Here is a 14,019-nt window from a genome sequence, read left to right as displayed (position 1 = left end):
TCATCGCAGCATCGATGGTAAATGTCGATGCATCTAACGATGGATTATAGGTAAACAGAATGTGAAATAAAATTATTAAAGCGACCACCCGGTCATGTCGCGCGCGTAAAATTTCATGCACCGATGTTCGTTTTTAACAATCCGTTTTCCCAATCAAAACTGCAAACGCGGTGTGACTCGATAAAAATCAGCCGTCATAATATATACGCGCGCGTTATAGGTCTTCTAAAATATTATTGCACCGTTAGCACGAAAACCAGTCATCACTAAACATAGGCCTATTCTGTGTTTGTATACAGCGTACAATATATTGTTTTAACGCCCGATACATTAATTTTGTTTTAATTTTAACGCGTTTTGCACATGAAATCGTCCATTTATTGTCAAGACAATTAATCACGAAAACGAATCGGGGAATAAATCGTTGTCACGAGAATTTGTGTAACTTATTCCGTATTTCGAGATGACTCGATGACCCTTGTATTTTTCGATAAATCTAATACAGCATCGGCTGTTCCAGTAACCTATTATCGCTGACAAGAGAACCGAATGTGTGACAGATAATTAAACTATGTGTTAACATATCACCACATCGGTTTTATATACGTATGATACGCCCATAATGTTTTTAATTATACAATGTGTACACTGCAGTCCTTTTATAATTGCCCAACCGTACTTAGCTCTTTTTCAGCGCCGCGGGCCATATTTATCCGCTAAACTACTATAATATGAGTTCTATAATGGGTGTATTGAATCTACACGGGTATCCTGAATCCTGAGAGATTAAATGAGAAAAACGAGACTGTCTTTTTGAAAAAAAACATAATATAAACAGTGTATAATATATTATCATCACGTATACGTGATATCCCAAGATTAAACAATTGAGATTGTCAATTGACAAATCTAGAGATTCACCGTGGCTTTGCATTTCTTATTATGACTTTAAACCAAAAAATGAAGCCTTTAACAAATATTTGATGATTATCCATGGTTATTATTCGTCTCATGATATATATATATAAATGTATGTGTGTATGAATTAAGGAAAAATTTCCCTTAGTATACTATCAAGTAAATAAAACAGTATGTATGCTATTATATTATTATGTAATATTATTAAACTGCAATTTGCATAAATTCATAATATTCTCAATTCTCATATTATAATTGCGGATCGCCATATAGATAAACTTATAAATACTATACTTAAATAAAATAAATGATTTAAGAAATGTGTATAACTTATTATAATAATACAATACACGAATATGACTACAATCTGTATTCTAGATATTTTATTGTACATATTTTTACCGCTCAGTAGAGGATGAATTTCATACGGCCACAGCTTTTTTATCGTATTTTTATTTCAGAAATGTTTTATTTCCAAAAACCATATACATTACATAGTGCTTAATTTTTATAATCGAAACCTAAACGACAACGTCACCGTAACGATTTGTATCACATTTCACGTGGAATAAAATATTATGATAAAGTATTCAAATTTAAAAGCGATGTTGCATGCTCAGAATACACAATGCTAATATCGCAATATATATTATTTAGCTCTAAAAGGTATTTTTGAATGTCTCATAATAACAATGGCAATCTATGTTGGAGCTCAGTGCGCATAGGTTAGTGGTGTTCATTTTTTCGAATGACCCAAAAAATCACATATCATTTGGCCGAATTTATGCAGACCGTTCGGAAGATATTTATGTGGACACCTATAAATGTATATCTAATACTTCTTGTACGTTATTTGGGGGAGACTATGATGGTGTTATGGCCGAAAGGTATGCAGTTACCTAACATGTCTAATGTACTCTCTTTCCCATTTTTAGAATTACATTACAATCTAAGATTAGCTGAACTGCTGAATATGTAATCATTAACATAATTTTTCCTTAATTTTTAAAACAAAATTGTTCATACTTAAAATTAATATTATTTTTAAATATCATAAAGCTGTTTATATGTTACTTACATATTATGGTATTAGGCAACGTAAGAAAATAGCGTTTTCTAATCTGATAAATTATTGTAATTACGTTTAATAAATAATACTCATGTACAGAGTTGTTCATGGTTTGCAAGTAAATTTACCTGGTTTTAAGTTTAAGTATATATTATTTGCTTTGTACAATTCAACATTAAAAACTTAAAATATTTAAACATATACGACAGTGTTAAAGATAAATTCATACAACCGATCAGATGATTTCTCGCCCAAATTCTACTCGGATAAATTTTGGGCCATCTGCCCAAATGAACGGCGCCCGCGTTGATACACCCTCGGCAGTGGCTATACGCTGAATAAAATATGCGCGATACGCCGATATTTTGCAATCATACTTACCGAACGATAAAATAATAATATATATATATATATATATATATAATATATTATCAGACCTACTCTTAAAGTTTATAATAACATTGAAACGTGGCGTAAACGCTTTATTAATCAAGTTACCTACACACGAAGTACACTAATGAAAACGATTCCGTATATTATATTACCGGATGTGCAGTACACGTATATACATATATAGAGTATAATAATAGAATGACATCGCCGTTTTCGGCTTCAGAGTTTACAAAATATCAAATATAATGTAATATCACTACCGCGCGGGTTTCGGCGTCTTGCCGTGCGTATGCGATAGACGCGCAAATATTGACGGCTACATAAAATGATCGTTTTTAAGTGAATACAATAGTTATTACTAGTGTAGAAAATAATATCTAATATAAAGTCTATTATTATACTTGGTGACGATATAATTTATTAATCAAAATATTATTATGGGCGTGTCGTTGTTTGATCGGTACATCATATTATAATATTCTCCCGAAAATACGGGGTCAGTGAAAATATTCATATGCTTGTATTCTTGAATTTAAAATCCAGAAACGCAGTACGTTTACGTCAGAGACGATGCGATTCAATTGAACAGTGGCTTAATCATAATTCACCTACCTATATTATATACAGCTGGGCACATATTATATTATACAAATGTGATATTTAATCATGCGTTTGCCCTCGAGAGCGCACACTGTGGCGAACACTGTAAAATTGCATGTTTCCATATCATTGCAGTAATATTATTATGCAAAACGTATGCTAACGTATATACACTGTAATTTTATGGTTAAAAATGACTCATTTTGAATAAAAGTTATATATTCAATGTTATAAATGTATAATATTATAGTAAGTATAATTATGTAGTTGAATTTTACTTTGTTAAAATAACTTTAGTGTTCTAGAGTATGAAATAGTATTAATAAATTTCACAAAAACATGTATTTAATTTATTACATTATTTTTCATGAGCTATGAGTCATATAGGTACTTCTCATACCACAATAATTAAAGGTGTTTTTTTGTTTTTTACTTTTGTATTATATTTTATTATTAATTTCCCCAAAAATACAATTATAGTTAGAACTAATATGTAACTATTAATTTTTGTTATTGTGCAACGGTTGTGTGTAATATTATTGTGATGAAAAAAAAAACATTGTTGGCGACGATTTTTTTATTTTTTTAAACAACGTGATAAATAGATAAGATACATTACATAATATATTTTTTGTCAGCGTTTCGTACCAATTTATTTAAACGGACCGAAAACGTCAACAGTTGAAACAAAAATAACTACCAAATCCATTATCTATCTCGTCGTTTAAAGAAGAACAATTTATGAAGCAGATAATTCACGTTTTGGTTACTTTGTATGATAAATAGTTAGATTTTAAATAATTAACTATTTGATGTAGCGTGCGAATACGAAAAAGTTATCAACTGCAAGACCGCGGCGGCACAAGTCGGAGTAGGTATAACAGATATATTTATAAATTGAACGCGAGAATAATAATATTATTATATTTTCTACTTTTTCGAGTAATCCGAACACAGTCAGCTAACTCGCAGCATATAGATTAATCCATCTAAACGAAATCACGATATTATTATTATTAAATGCAATGAATGATGATAATATTAGGGCGAAGGAAATGTGCAAACTCGAACGGTTTTGTGGAGGGTCTTCCCGGACCGAAAACGAAAAAAAGAATGCGAACGAGAGACGGCGGTACTTACGTATGATAACTTATAATATAATTCCGAAAAATAGCGTTAATGCTCGGCGACAGAGATACTGTTCGCTCGTAATCGATACCAGGAGGCAGTACGGGAATTCGCGAAAACGGCGCGTTCACGTCGCAAGGTATTAGCGCACGCAGGTGAAAATAATAATATTGTTATTATCACGGTGGCGGTCACGGTGGTGGGTTCTGAAGTTGTGCAATATTACATATATATATATATATATATATAGTGGTGAGTAGTGTAATATGTGCCTATGTATATTGTGCCATACGCTCCAAGAGTTGCATGTGCGGGTCGAGCTCTCTTTTACACTATACGTACCCTATACCCGGTACCCATATTATACCTATTGGTCATTGGCTATCGTTCACGCACCGTTTGGCTCACACAGATATATTATAGAATATAATGTATAGGTGTTTGTGTATGTGTGTGTGTGTGTACGCGCGCGCGAATGAAATACGCGATATCTATTATAACAGCATATATATAATATACCGAATAGGCGCGTTCGATTATAATAGATATATTGTACAATAATGATATACATGTGTACGAATAATAATAATAATAATATCATGTCGTCCGGTCAGGCGATCATTAGCTATAATAATATATTTTTTACAATAATAATAAAATTATTAGAATTACTATTATTATTATTATTATTATTACTATACCTCGCGTGCGTGCGCAAGTGTGCAAACTAGGAAAACGCATATTTAATATATGACCCAATTCTACGCGGTGGTCGTAATAACAGTGGTCGAGTACGCGTGGTCCCACGAGTACCGCCTTCCTATTTGCGACGTTCGCGCGCATCCTTGACCGTCCGAAATGGTTTCTATGTACAATGCCGGTGGTTTATTATATAATGCATAATGTATAATGTACAATACATAAAAATAATAAACGTATACAGAGTGCTTAAAAAACGCGCGGTATTAATAATTAATGATGTGTTATATGCGTATTAATAGAGGGACAGCGTGGCTCCGTCCACGAGGGGTTGCAATACGAGGACTACACTATGGACCAGATGGGTTTTTAGTTTCGTGTAGGACTCGTCGAATAGATTTAGCTTCAACGGAAAAAGGAAATTGGGAATTCGCGCCGTATTCTGCAATAATTGTACAGTATAATAATACCTACATAGAATGTAGATTATTGTTATTTTAACCGTTATAATATACGAGTACAACATTTAAAATGATCAATTATTCCTTAATATATTCGTGTAGATATCTACATAGCTATTATCCTTAACTATTTTTTTTTAGAATTAAAATAAAATCAAAAATATTATACTAATAGCTGATATAGTTAATATATTAATATTTATTTATGTACATAAAAACTTTAATACGCTCGATGCTCGGGTTGGACATAATGTGTACAAAGTTTAAGCTATGTACCTACCTATAAGTTATAATATTTAATTTTGGAACACAAACACAATATACAATATTACGAATTGGTATATATCAAATACAAATATTTACTACTACTAACGATTTGAAATTTTGCAATCCTGAAGAGTGATTTTTGTTTGTACTTTTGTATTGAGCATTAATGTCAAAAACCACCATTGTATTTCATTATTTTTAATACCACTATGTATATTTGGCGTTTTATAAGACTAATGTAATAATGTAACGCTATGTTTTTTTTATTTTTTTTTAAATATTATTGTATTATCGTTGTTGCAAAATAGCGAAAAAGAGTAAACTGACTTGGAAATGCCAACGATTGCATCGCACAGTAATAATATTTTAATATTGAATTATTATTAATATATAGACTATAATACTTCAGACCGTATCCAATATTAATTATTCAATATTCGAGATTATAATTCATAACTTTGTATTTGGTAATGTTGGTTTAGTCCTTCAAACTGTAAAGTAGAAAATTCGTATTGTCCATTATTATTATAATAAAATATTAATGAACTTTTTTTCCTTCATATGTATGTTTGTACAATAGTTTATTATATTATGTAAAATATATTGTGTCGATGAGTCGATTTTTAGTCTGTTATAAATTGGACACCTGTCAAGAACACATTTGAGTTAAATATTTACTTTTCAATTCTTTACAGCAATACTTTCGTTTTTATAAGTTTTCGAAATAACTTTAAACGATTGCACAAATAAGCAAGATTAGAATAGGCTAAAGGTGCATAAGTTATTAAGGACATTTTTAGAAACTGATTTTAAAATGTATAATTTTATTAAATTTATCTACTTAGGTTAGGTTAGATAAAATATAGATAGATATATCAAAATACTTTGATTTTACCTAAATTGTATATTTTGTATCAATTATATTGATGATACATTTTTAATGATAATGAACTGTATGAATTCATTAATTTTACATTTGATATTATTTAAGTTTTGTGCACATCAGAAAATAGTACCTTAATCTATAATATATAAATTGCTTTAGTGTCTAATAGATAAAACGTTTTTTTAATATTATTCGTTTTTAGTTTATACTTAATAAAAATACCAATAATAATCATGTCTCTCTTAATGCAAATATATTAAAATTAAATTGTAAATTTAATTAAATTTTTAATTTAATTGTTATACACTAAAATCAAATTCTAAACATGCTTATACATAAAAATATATCATTACTCCGAACGTCTATTAACAATATTAGCATCTATCCGAGATAAAAAAAAAAACCAATTAATTAGATATTGATGTTTAAAATTGTTATAAAAAATATAATTTATTGTTTCTGAGTATTTAAATTTTGATTTGATATTAAATTATTGATTAGATATTTTATGTGTTGTTTAAAATAGGTATTTTTTAAAAAATATCTAAAACAAATATAAAGTCGGGTGTATTATGAAGGTTCCTTGTATTAAGTACCTAAAGAATATTCACATTTACCCAAAAGTTCTGAGAGGGTTTTAAACTATGCAGAGGTATTTAAGCCTATAGTATTATCGGTATTATTCATTTTAATATATTCATATATTTTCAAGAATAATTTATTTTTGCGCCAAAACATGATGGATACGATAATAAAAAAAAAATAACCATGGAAGTCATTATCCTGGTCTATTGTATAGCAGATTTTAGTAACTTGCCAATAATTAGGTCATTGTAATAGATGTGTTAAATCATTGATTAATAATTTAATACGAAATATGACTCTGAACGGAGGTTAATATGACAGATTTAAATTCTAATGATATTTTATTTTTATTTTTAAATTGCTCTTATAAGTTATAATTTTTTTTATTATAACCTTTTAAAAGGAAGCTATTATAGCTCAACAGTCACATAAGCTAAATCGTAAAGTAAGTAATACTATTACTAATATTACTAAACAAATAATAATAATATTATATACATATACTAATATGATATGTTTAATATTTTCTTGCCAAATAGCCAAATCATTGTAATACTTTATTATTATATACCTACTACTGTAGTTATTATCACAAGTTAATACCAACGAACAGTAGAATACTAGATAAGTTTGTGGTATAAATATAATATATTTATAACGTTTAAATATTGTCTGTATATTTTACGTTTCAGTTACACATTTAGGATAGTTAAATATTTTATTTTTCTACGATTAATGTTTTTTTAGTTAAGTACAATAAAACAATAAAAATAATACGAAGAAAAATCTTCTCTTTTTTTAATTTGAATAAGAACAGCTTAAGAGGAACCTTTATAAAAATATTAAACCGTATAACTATTAGAATGGACAACTTTATGAATATTTAACTACACAATTATTTGCAAATTTATGTTATTTTGAAAAATGTCATCAAAATTATAACTATTCAAGTACTCTTTTTAAAAAAAACCGTGAGTTTGTATTTTCATTATTTTTTAATTATTGTAAGAAAAAAATATAAGGAAGGTTGTATTACATTTTTAAGCTGCTGAACTTACAAACAAAAATGTTATTGTCATAAATCGAAAAAATACATTGTTATGACTTACGAATAGCACAGTAATAATTACGCGAATAACAATAGCCATCAAATAATTATTATTGAATGGCTATCGTTGTTTGCGAATTACCATTTTTATAAGTTATAACTACGTTGTAAACACATAATATTATGTATTTATTTAAATTCAAGTTTTCAATGTGACAACGCATTTTGCCACATCAGTTCAAGGTCGTAAACGATTTTATCCATAATATTCACAACAGATTAGTAAACGGCTACCTCGATACGTGTGTGTATCACATGTACAATTTACATGTTGATGTTATTTTTACTAATACTATAATAATATGTACGTATCGAATACAGAAATGTAAAAAAAGAGTGCTGACCGTCGATGAGGTGTAGAATCTCACGTTGTCCTTACTGAGGCTTAATACAATTTTGTGTATTATTTAACATGCTCAAACAAGGGAGACGAGTCAATCACACAAATTAGGTACACATATTTAAATAATTTATATTATACATACTGGGGTATGTTATTTTTGTTCGGAGGCGATAATAACACTTTGAATTAGTTGCAACCGTGACGTCGAATCAAGAGCATTATTGGCATTCTTGCATATTTCCTAATCTTGATTTCACTTATTAGAAACAATATGTTCGTAAAATTTCAAATCTATCAGTAAGATTGTGTCTATATTGTGAATGTTGTTTTAAACATAAACGAAAAGACAATCATCCTCAATAGTATATGTTTGTTATGGTAAACTTATTTATCTGTGATCTGATAAAGTCGAGTCTGAGTTAGCTACAAATACGGAGAGAACGAATGTAATACGACCGATTGTACTACTCGAGGGGAGAGCATCTGGCCGAGCTTATATAAAACGGAGTCATCGTTACTACGACTTCGTTGAAGCCATTCGCGGTACGTCGACGAAAATACCGTTCCAACACGAAACCAACACGAATAAGACGATGCGGAATAACGGATGTCGATTTCCGATCGCATCCTCTGTGCTTTTTTTCTGCAATGAGATTATAACAAAAAAAAAAATGTTCATTTCGATCAATAATTCTTATAAAAATATTCACTTATATATATATATATACATAGGAACATAGTCAAACGAGTTAAAATATTACCTTTAAGACCAATGGTTGAAACAAAATATATGAGGTGTCTTATCAGCCAATTGATGTTCGATGACAAAGTAATAACACACAATAAGACATTACTTATGTACTATATACTTTTGAATTTTTACACTTTAACTATACATTGTTATATTTATTATTTATAATATGAACTTTAAACAGTCTTTGTTGCCTTTATTAACTGCAGTGACTGGTATTATACTGACACAAGTCCTAATTATTTAAAAAAACTTTATCAAAATATAATTTTAAATACTAAAACCTAATATATTAGTTTTTTATAAAAGCAAAACAGAAACTGTTGGTGCCTTATTATTATTATTATTATTATTAAGACTTAACTGTGACGTTCCAAAATATCCATACAAAGTACAAACGTATGATTAATATTATCGCACGGACGTTATTTAAACACGTAACTACATATTAATATTAAACTCCAAACTGCGCATTGATTTGGTCTGTAAAATAATCGTTTTTTTTTTCTGTATTAAAAATGGCAAACCGACATAATAATTCATTATTTGATTTTCATTGTTTCCGACGAGCATTATTGTAAACGTAATTAATATTATTTTATATGTTGAACGCAGGTACCTATATAAGCTACATTTTACATAATTATGGACATGCCTAATTTTCCCTCAATCAGTATGTAAAATAACTGGCGTAGCCGGTATAATCCACGATAAAATCCTTGTAATATAACATAATGCAAAGTGTACACAGTTGTAGTAGTTTGACATATAAAAAAAAAATCGTGTGCTCAATGGTAAATGTATATTGTATAATGTATAGGTAATATATATATATATATGTGTGTGTATAGGTAGTGGAATATTTATAATTTCATAAATTGATTAAAAAAAAAACTTCTGTTATCGTAGTTACCTACGCTATTAATCATTGATATTCCCGTGCTTGGTGGATGGAATTAATCATGTCATTATTTTATCACGAGTAAATAGCTACACTCAGCAGTTTGTTATTTAGGTAATATTGTAATATAATATTATCGTGTATGAGTTTTTCATAAAATAATTTTACTAGTAGTCCTAATTTAACCAAAGTTACTTAAAACTAAAATAATAAGTCCCTAAATCCTTATTAAGGTTTCGTGTAAGCAATTTCGGATTAAAGTCAAAATTTACATGACTATAAATTTAATGAGCAGTGAGCATAGGAATGAATTAATTCGCACACAATCAAAAAATATTTCTTTTAGCTATACAATATATTAATTATAGTAATTTATTTTGATCGACATTTCAGCACTAGACGTTTTTGAAAAACAAAAACAACACATATAATGTCTCAAAACATAAATCTTTAAACTTTATCTTATGCTTATCATTGCGAATTTATACAGGTACGTAATATTAATTAATATTAATTCTTTACAACAGTTTTAAAATATTTTGTGTGTACATTTTCTAAATACAGTCAAATAAAATCATTCAGAATTTAAAAAAAAAATAATTTACAATTTATGACATATCATTATATTCTAATCTACTTAATACTTATATTATAAAAATGTATCATTGGTTACTCATTTTACTTTTTTTCACTTAAATATAATATATTTTCGAGTTTAATATTTATAAAAATGATTGTAGAATGTTTTCATGTTTAAAAACAATATGTTCTACGCAGAATATTATAATGCACACAATTTACGAAAATAGTAATAAGTACTAAATATAATATTGTTAGTAAAAAATATAAAAACATAATATAAAATTATATACTTGTATATAATATATATAATATCAAAAACTAAATAAACTTACTGTACCTATGCGCGCTTATTTTAAAATGTATTTTTTTTTTAATATGAAAATAAATAAGTAATAACAGAACAGTACTGATTGTAACGATTTGACTGATGAACAAAAATAATGATATTTTATGCATGAACGATTTGGATTTTTCATTCTTATAAAAGCTCGCTCATAAGTCCCGCGTATTATACATTTGTTCTTACATAATATTAATTGTTTTTTACCTGACATAAACTATCGAAAATTTGTACATTATTATTTCAAGGCTGGAAAAGGTATGATACTTTTTGTATGGAGACCGTTTTGCGTGTCAAAGATAGTTTAGATGTTCTATTAAAATAATTGTTTGACTTCAATATAATTTACTGCCAGCTACCGTGCAGCGCATGGAACGGTACGTGTGTGAAATACAAATTAGGTTTTACATTTTCTATTAGTTGTATAAAATAAAAAATTCTATTTATCTCACGACCGCGCTCGCCGTAGGTGCAGTTGAATGGGTCTGTTGATTTACTTGTACACAGTTTTAGTCAACAATCAATCAGATAAATCAATAACACACGATGTTTCTGACTATTTCCCGGGAATTACTAAATACTACGACGTATATCGTACTAAATCGTTGTGTTCACCTACAGAGAATTTAAGCTGGCGTTGTATTACGTTATATGACCTATACGCGTTCATCCTAATGCAAATTCAATCCAAATGCGAGTTCGATCGGTCGATCAACGCGAATCGCTATCCAACTGATGGGATAGGGAGGGGGGAGAAACAAATCCTTTCACATTTATTGTTTTACAAGGCAATTATTTTCGAGTTATCGATTTTATAGTTTTGGTTTTTAGTCCACACATATCATCATTATTCGATTGCACACGGATTTAACACACACGTATATTTATATTCACATACACGCATCATGTTCATTTATAATTTAATTAAAAAAATATTGTTTTACGCTCCCGAGATGTAATTTTCCTTTATTACGAAATTTCAGGAATGAAACGTTAATTTTTAAACAAAGCTCGCTTGTAAAATAATTATTTAAGGCAATATAAGAATGCGTTTACAACGACTGCGTTAAATTATGTAATGCCTACGTGCGCTTGCACGCACGCACGCCTATAATATAATATAATATATAGGATAACTCTTTTAGTAACTAATGCCAGTTATAATACACACGTGTTATTATTATACACACGCCGTTCCCGGCGAATTTTGTTCGAAATTTAAACACAAATCAATAAACTACGTTTCTCCCGTGCCTATTCGTTTTCGCGGTAGAGGGTTTATTATAAAATATTGAGTTAATATTATTAAAAGCTACAGAGGTCTGGAAGAGTGTAGCATTATTGTGTTGTGTTTTTATTGCACTCAATGTCGTTCAAACGAATATTATATAATATTATCGTAAATCGTAACGTTATTAAATTACATTCCGTACCTGTATATATAATATTATATATTTTGTATTATTATATTATAGTATCGGTTTTATTTGAAGTGAAGCAGGCTGTTCTATATAGATAACGTCATAACCTAACCGTAAAGCCGAGAAGTTAGTTTAGAAGACAAAACAAATATTTCTGCAAAAATCATAATATAATACACTGCAGTTTATTATTACGCAAAAGGAATTACTTTACTAACACGTTTGTTTGAAAAAAATTTTTTTTTTTTTTTTGTTGTTGTTATAATATGACTCCCGTTATTATAATAATTGTTGGTGCAATATTAATTAATTTTCTATATTTTTTTGTATAAAATAATGTTTACGATAAAATTAAATTTATGGTTTGGTAATATTTCAATAACTGTTAGGTATAACGATTAATATAATAATAAAAATGGAAATTTATTTATTTATTTATGTTAACGAAAACAACAGTTTTTCATTGGTGCAATTAACTCAAATTATGTACATTAATCATTTTATTAGTCATTATTTATTATTTACATGCATAAAGATCGTAGACGTGGCGCTTTGTGATTGCCGAGAGAAACCATTTATTTTAAATGACAAAATAATACAAACGCAATAATGTTAATAATTTTAATGAAACAGTACAAAATGAAAACACCAAAGTTTTTAGTTTGAATAACTATATAATTATATTATAAAAAATAAGTTTAATAAAAAAGATCGATTCCCGAGTCACGTAGTTAACTGCAATTTGATTTATGGAGGAAATAATTAACGAATAGCATATATATATATATATATTTATAATATGCCTCTACTATATATAAGTGCACATCCGTGAGATAGCAATCGCGTTTAATTACGTTAATAGTTGAAAAAAAGGTTGAATGAATTGAATCGCTCAGAAAACGAACGCGGCCAAGTAAAATGATTATTATTATCTTACTGTACAAATACGCGATAAAACATTAACGAGTGTGCCGCGTACGCGTGAATTACTGACTTCTCTCTTTTTTTTTGTTGCGATTTCGATACGTTCGCGTTAAATATATTATATAATATTGTAAACTCGTATATACCTATTATACCTATACATTATACTATATATATATATATAATATCGGTATGATTTTCTGTCGTATACCTATGTGACGTTTCAATTTCACCACGTGCCGCAGCACCGTAATATTATAATAATATAATATACACTTCAATACAATATCTTTTAAGGTGCCTATTATAGTACGCATATCAGTGTACCTATATTATCGGATTGATGGAAAACGATCGGACATATTATTATTTCGTTCAAAATTCAAAATTTAAAAAATAATATCTTTCTAAACAACCCCTTAAAATAATGATATGTCATCCGCACTCAACTTAAAAAAAAAATACTCGGGTATAAAAATATCATTAAAAGTAATAGTCGATATGTGTGTGTGTGTGTGTGTGTGTAGGTGACATTTCACTCGCTGTCCAAGATTTTTCATAGGCATACGCTACACATTGCACTTAATCATGATGCGAATAACATTATAAATAATAATAATCAGGGACGATCTTAAAAACAAAT

Source organism: Rhopalosiphum maidis, chromosome 1, assembly GCF_003676215.2.
Source record: "Rhopalosiphum maidis isolate BTI-1 chromosome 1, ASM367621v3, whole genome shotgun sequence".
Classification (NCBI taxonomy): Eukaryota; Metazoa; Arthropoda; class Insecta; order Hemiptera; family Aphididae; genus Rhopalosiphum; species Rhopalosiphum maidis.
Note: the sequence above shows the minus strand (reverse complement) of the source record.